The following is a 7,634-nucleotide window of genomic DNA, read 5'->3' on the forward strand; positions in this document are numbered from 1 at the left end:
TCTAACATCTTCTTCTGTTCCTTGAGCTGAGCGTTTTCTGACGTTAGTCGATCGATGATCCAAGAAGCAGGAGGGATAGAATAAGAAAGTGACGTTTGTGTCACTTGTCGTTCGAGTACTTCAAGTAACTCATCCTTCCTTCTTAGGATGTTCTGAATCTCAACATTTTACGTGTTGACGATCTGATACTTGTTTCTCCATGCATTCCTTTCTTGCCACACCTTCGTTAATCCCGCTTGTAGTTTCTCAATGTTGAATGCAGTATAGGGCAAGCAACAAACAAGATTTGGAAATATTGACCCAGGAATTATCGTCCACAGAGATGGAGAGATGCCATTCAACAGTTTCTACAGTTTCGAGCTTGGGTTTGAATGAGCAAAAAGTAAACAAAGATATAGACAGGAAAGAATAACAAACACATTCTTAGAAGAGAAAGAACTTATCAGGAATGTAAATATATTCACTCTTCACAAACATACACTTACCAACCCATTATATTCAACCTTCGATACTCGTCTATGTCATCACGTATCTCTCACATAAGCGTCCATCTCTGGAGCACAAACGAGATCATCTCACAACTAAGGTTATCTCTAACGCGTAGTTGCGAGAACATCCGTATTCTCGCGTTGGCGATCTCTCGCGTGCCGCTGAAACACGAAAGCATTAAGTACGGATACAAACAGTGAATGTTAGCTCTAAATCTATCTCTAGAGTTCAGAAACTAACAGATAATCATCCTAGATAAGGATTCAAGAAGTTTATCTCTAAAGCACCCCAAATCCCTAGCATAGAGCAAAAATCCAGGAAAACATCAACACAGATTCGTAAAGAAAGTTAAACATAACATTATAATCGGTAAATATACATAAGATTCAAGTAAATATACAAACAAAACCCAACCAAAGAGAAATATACAAAGAAGAAGAGAAATGAACCGAAAATCTCCCAGTTTGTCAGCTCCGTTCGACGCTCAATCCACCCCCGATCATCCAAATGCAACCTCCGAAGTTGTTTTCTAAGCCAATTCTACTCTAAGAATGAAGTTGATGGTGTTGGGACTCAAAAATACCCAACCCATAACCTAAAAATGTGATTTTGGCCCCTTTTAACGAGCTGCTGCCTTAGCAGGTCCGCTGAGCGGAGGGGGTCTGCTCAGCGGACTCAAAATTGCTTCCAGACGCTGATTTGCTCCGCTGGAGCTCCGCTCAGCGGACCCCCTCCGGTTAGCGGAGTCTGCTAAAAATCAGATTTTGTTTTCGCCATAACTCGAGAACCGTAACTCCGAATTGCGCCCGGTTTGAAGCGTTGGAAAGCTTATTCAATGCTCTATCCAATAATGAATGAATGGAAACCAAAATGATAATTTTATCATCCATATTTTGATCCTTATTCTTTGATGAATTGGTAGAATTTACATTCTTGAAGCTTAGCCTTTGGTCTTTATTACTCAATGCTCCAAAGATGCATGAATACCTATAAAATGAATGGAAAACTATTAATTGGTATAAAAATGAATCAAAAACACAAGTATTCACATATTTACACAAAAGTTAGGATTTGATTACAAAAATCATAAGAATAGAATCGATAAGTGCCACAAATATATACTCAAAATATCGACATTTTGGCACTTATCACTCAACATCGGTGGAGAAAAGGAAGATTAATTCCCTTAGGGGAATAGGTTCTTGACGCTGGTATGACATCCTGAGCTTGAATGCCCTGACGTGTGCCCATTGAAGGTATGGGTCTAAGGAGATGCAAAGATATTTTCCTAACAATCTTCTCCCTTTTCGGTGAACAAGACGCCAGGCTTGGACAATTTCCTTCTTCAGCATGTTACCGTGATCGTTGATGATCTTGAAGAACAAACCCTTCAATTCAATGTTACTTGGTATGTTTTTCATAGGATAGCCGTATTGACGACGGGCTAAAGCTGGATTATAACTAATTCCTCCCTTAGTTCCAATAAGGGGTACGTTGGGATAACTTTCGCAATTGTAGATGATCTTGGTTTCGTCGTTGTCGTGACTACACCAATCAATGTCCGAGTGAGTGAAGGACATGATTTTCTGTGACCAGCAAAGGTCATCCCTCAGGTTCCATAAAGTGCTAGACTTGGGCAGGTGCGAGACGAACCATTCGTATAACAACGGTACACAGCATGTGATTTACCCTCCTTGATGCAGGTTTCTTGGATGCACAGAGTGGTAAGCATCCGCAAGCAAGGTTGGAACTGAATTTCCAATTAAGAAGATCTTAATTGCATTGATGTCGACGAAGTTGTGAATGTTAGGAAACAAAAACAATCCGTAGATGAGCAATGCCAAGATGTCCTCAAAAGCACTCATATCTTGGATGCTGACGAAGTACCGAGCTTGATCCAATAGGAACTTGGAGAGAAGTCCTTGAATTCCTCCTTTACTCACCATATGAGTTCTGACGTCGACTACGTTCAAGGGAGTAGTTGTAGCAATGATGACATCGTCAGGATTCTTTTCCAAACCGGAGTACGGATCTTGCGCGTACACGGGTATTCCAACTAGACGAGAATACTCCTCCAACGTAGGCATGAGTTGATAATATGGAAAGGTGAAACAGTGATACGTTGGATCGTAAAACTGTACCAAAGTGGGAAGGACCCCATCCTCAATGTTGATATTGAGAAGAGGCAGAAGTTTTCAATACTTCTCCTTGAAAGTCTGAGGGTTGACCACCAGTTTTCCGAGCTTTTCCAATTCCTCGACCTTAGGAATTTTGAAGGTGTATTTCCTAGCACTTTTTCTTCCATAATCCATGGTATAGATCCTTAAGTCCTTTCTCCATTTCTCTCTTTCTCTCTCTTGTCGCACGCTCGCGAAAAATGAACAGAGTCGCCACCAATATATTAATCCCATAAGGGAAAGGAATATCAAAAAACCTAGCAAAGAATAAGAACAAGGTCTTGCGACCAGAGAATCAAGGTACGGGAGTCGGTTACGTGAGAGGAAGGTATTAGCACCCCTCGCGCCCATCGTACTCGATGGTATCCACCTATGTTTGTTTCTATCTAAAGGGTGTGTACTATGTCTATGTCTATATATGCGAATGAATGCAAAATGTAGGGAAAAGAAAGAATTGTACTCGCACGGGCCCTATCCCGCTGCCTACGTATCCTTTTCAGGAATCAGAGTTACCGTAGCTCGGCTCACGATTTTCTGTTTGTTTTTGTGTTTTTTAGTTGGGCGGAGTTAACGTTCGCGTTCTTGCATAAGGGGACGACCTACGATGCGTTCGAGCGGAAATAGCATTGCCCTTAGGTACCAACGAGGCAAAAGAAAAAGAAATGATTGGTTTGTGTCTTTTAAGGTAGATGAGTGATGAATAGTTCCCAATACTGGGCCACTCACCACTTTCTCTACTTTGTTTTAATTTGAACCATTGTTAGGTGTTTTAAGTGTTTTTGGTTGGGTATTTTCTAAGGGAATTTGTTTGCGATTTGAATCACATAAAAGTGTATAATGGTAGAGAAACAGATTAGGGAATGAATCCCACTCATTTCACTTCCATTATACAATGATCGAGAAACAGATTAGGGAATGAATCCCACTCGTTTCTCTCTCGTTAAATGATTAGGAAACAGATTAGGGAATAAATCCCACTCATTTCTCTTCCATTATATAGTGATCGAGAAACAGATTAGGGAATAAATCCCACTCGTTTCTCTCCCACTAAGTGATTAAGAAACAGATTAGGGAATAAATCCAACTTGTTTCTCTCACTATTAGTAACGTGTGATTCGCATCTTTTATTTATTAAGTATTTTAAAAGTCGAAAAGAAAAAGAAATGAAAGGGAGACTAGCTTATTTCTCTAACCTAAGATTGTTATTGTCATGTACAAGGGGAAATCTAAATCTAATATTAACATGGTAATGAGGTAGATTCTAAAAGGAGCATACAAACAAAATAGGCCAAAAATATGGCCAAAGTCACACAACAAAATCATACTAAAAAACATACAAAATTTAACATGGAAATAGCACAAAAACAATTCAAGCATTAATGCAAAATTAAACTAAAATTACTATTTTTTATAGCATTCTTATGAAAGAGAAATGAACTCTAAATCAAGCAAAAAAGAGACTAAAACAAAAAGCCTAAAACTAATATTTTTTATGAACATTTTCTATGTCAAAATTAGTATCAAAGCCTAAAAATGATAGTAGAAAAATTAGTATTTTATCACCTAGAAAAAAGTCTAATTAAACCTTAATTCTAGTAATTAAAAAAAATAGAAACAGGGGGGTGGGAATTGAATTTAGTGGTGTGAAAAGCAACAAGGGCGCAAGGCCCAAAGAGAAATGCCCAACAGTTTTTTATTGTTCAATTTTTCTTCGTGTCAAAAAAGATGACTGGGCTTTTAGGGGGTGTGATTTCGTGTGGCCCACGGAACTTGTATCAACATTCAGGTTTTAATTATTATCATAATTTAAACAAAGAATGAAAAATGAAATTAAATAAAATAAAGAAAATAGCAAAATATGAAAGGGGATTAGGGTTAGATTATTTGTGACCTCTCAACTTCCCTGAATGAGTCTCCTTCCTCTCACTCGCGAACGGCGGCCGGCGGATGGTGAGCTCCTCTCCGATAAGAAATCTCTGTCATGAATTAAAGAACAACAACATCATCTTGCCTCTCCACCTCGTTCTCACATACTTCTCCGATCTCAGTTCTCTTCGTCTCAATCTCTCGCAATTCAAACTCTCTTCATCTCGATCTGAAACCGGAGAACACCAACTCAAGGCAATCGGAGATTCGTATGGTGCGTTTGTTCCGTTGAAACTGATGCGCAAAAGGTTGCGGTTGTTGCGAAGATGAGAATCGTGATTATTATTGATGAAATTGTTGATTCTCGGTGCGATTGAAGCCAGATGCGCGGCTGATGTTTTGGTCGTGAGGAGATGAAGATGATTGTTTGTTGCTTGCACTGAGGACGAAGCTTGAAGAACCTTCTGAGTTCAGAATCAAGATGAAGAAGCAATTCAAGATCTCTCGTTAGAGTATGAAGATTGAATGGGATGAAGCTTTTTTCTTTTCTGTTTTGTCGGTTTGGTGATGAAGAAGGTGTGGCAGAGTGAGAGAAAGGATTGAAGAGTGGAAAAAAATCTGAAGGTATATAGAGGTTGATTGATGAAGATACAGAGATGTTTTTGAGATGGTGAAGATTGAAGATGGTGAATTTTGTGTGAAGAATGAATAGAGAGAGCTTGAAGAATGAAGAAGACCTCTGTTATATAGAGATGAAGAAGATCGGTTTTGAAGGTTAGTTATTTCTGACTCTTTCTGTTATATGTTAGTTACATTCAGTTAGTGATATTCTGAAGGTGGTTAGGGTATTTATCATTCTGTTTGATGAGCTGGCAGGTAGTTAAGTTGAAACTGTTAGGACAGTTAGTTAAAAGTTTGTTAAAACTGTTATGTGGTTAGAAATCAGTTAGAGGTTATGTTGAATTCTGTTGCAATCTGTTTGAGGGTTAGTTACGGAGGTTGAATGCATAGGTTAAAACTGATTTTTCTGTTAGTTAACTATAAGTTAGTAGGTTAGTTAAAAAAACTGTTTGGTGGTAAGGTTGAGTTATTGGTTTCTGTTATGAATGAAAACTGAATTAGTTTGGGAAGTTAGGAGTTTATTAAATGGCAGTTAGAAAATTAATTGGTTAATTAAGTTGAGTACTAGGTAGTTATGTTTCTGTTAGAGATTTTCTTCTGTAATTTCGAGTGCCTTTCTTTGAACTGATGCAGTGTCTTGGATACATAGGTGTGGTGATGATTCTTTGGATTTTAATAGCCTTGTGCATATAACAACAACATGACAAGCCCTGGTTCAAATTGATGCTGGCAGGACCCGCAGCGACATGTTTGAAATGGTTTAAAGGTACTCTTTTGACTTGGCTAGACTACTGTAGAATATTGTTTCTTTGGGATTTTTGAATTGGTTTGAACTGGGTGCATATCATTTGTATGGCAGGTTTGGCTCAGTGCTATAAATAGACTTGGCGTAGCCGCGAACTAAACTTGAATGTGAACTGGAATGGCTTGACAAACTGTTGTGAACATGGAGCTCAACTGTTTTCTTTTTCTTCCGCAGGTTTGGACTTTTCCTTCTGATTGTTGCTATTGTTAGCTTGCTAAGTTGTTAGGTTGGCTAGGTTTGAAATCAGTTTAGTGATAAAACTAAGTTAGTTGTTTAGCAAAATTGAATTGTTAGTAATAACTGGTGATGGCTGAAAACATTGCAGGGTTGATGCTCTTCTTGTATCAATATATATGTATTGCTGTTGGTTCATACTGACCGCAGCTTGTTTGAGATGTACATTGATGAGTTAAACATGGCTTGAATATTGTGATGTATGTAGGGTATTTGGTGTGGGTTATGTTTTTGTATTTGCACCTATCTGAATGTGATTTGATGCGGTTGTTTAAGATGTTAGAAATCAAATTCTGTTAACATAGGTGTTAGGTTAGAAGAAATGTGGGGTTTTCTATTTATTTGGCAATTGGGACGGTTAAAGCGGTTAGCGAAAGGTCGGTTATGGTGAATGAAAAAGAAATTTGGAACTAAATGGTTAAGATCATTTGGTTTTGTAGTAAATGAGTATATGCATGAGGGTAATAATTGGACTGTTGGAATGTTTGGACAATTTTATTACTAAGCTAAACTTGGTTTTGTTTTGTAACAGGTTTGGTAGTTTGAAGAAGGTGCTGGTCATGACACTATGAAATTCTTGGCAATTGGACGAAATCAAAACCGTGAAGGAAGAAGATGAAAAATTGAAGATGTTATAATGGAAACAATTAAGTTCTAGGATATAGGCCTGATAAGTGTAGAGTTTGTGAGTAGAAATGACATATGACTTTTGAAACTTTTGGAGATGTTACTGAGTTGTATATTTTCTCGATGACAATGTAATTGAGTTGAAGTTGTAGTGGTGTACTGAACATGAACATGCCCTTGAATGAGAGAATCTGAATTTTGACTTAAAATGTGTAATACTTCTTTTTTATCAAAGTATTTTTGATTTTTACTCTTTTCCCTTCAATGCCTTTATTTGAATTTCAAATCCTTCTTCAATTTGCAACTTGAATAAAGTCATGATAAGAGAAACCCAAAAAGTCTAAAGACTGACTTTGGTCCAAAATTCAACCTTCCTTGGTTGACTTTGACCAATCTTGCAACAATACACCGACTACATCATGTATGTCTGAATATTTGTAAAACCCAAGAATAATGACTTGCCATCCAATGGATTAAATGAGTCACACTTTGAATGATGAACAAAACCTAATTGAAACCTTAATGATGAAGAATAAGTCGCTTAATGGCAATGAGCTTGAACCTTAAAATGACGAAAGAGAATGTTAGTTGAAATAAGTCCTTGTGGTAAAGAAACCTTGATCCATTGGACCCTTGATCAATGCCATATACACTGGTCTCCTGAACCCAAGATTGCTTAATGAATGTATGATATGTTAATGCCCTGATGGAAGGATGATGTATATGAAATGAGAAGTCTAAGCCAGTTAGAAATTAAGGGTAGGACAAATTTGGGGTATGACAGCTGCCCCTATTTAATCGTCTTAAACCTGAAG

The 7,634-nt window shown here is 37.8% G+C and overlaps 1 long non-coding RNA gene across 1 annotated transcript; it reads left to right on the plus strand.

Annotated features, from left to right (window-relative positions):
• Nucleotides 1-5,106: 5,106 nt before the first annotated feature.
• LOC131656651 (uncharacterized) lies at nucleotides 5,107-6,890 on the plus strand. The gene is made up of 4 exons (XR_009300227.1): nucleotides 5,107-5,306; nucleotides 5,803-5,919; nucleotides 6,013-6,132; nucleotides 6,725-6,890. It is a non-coding gene; the product is annotated as an uncharacterized LOC131656651 (long non-coding RNA).
• Nucleotides 6,891-7,634: the final 744 nt, after the last annotated feature.

This window comes from Vicia villosa, linkage group LG3 (genome assembly GCF_029867415.1).
Source record: "Vicia villosa cultivar HV-30 ecotype Madison, WI linkage group LG3, Vvil1.0, whole genome shotgun sequence".
NCBI classification, from domain to species: domain Eukaryota; kingdom Viridiplantae; phylum Streptophyta; class Magnoliopsida; order Fabales; family Fabaceae; genus Vicia; species Vicia villosa.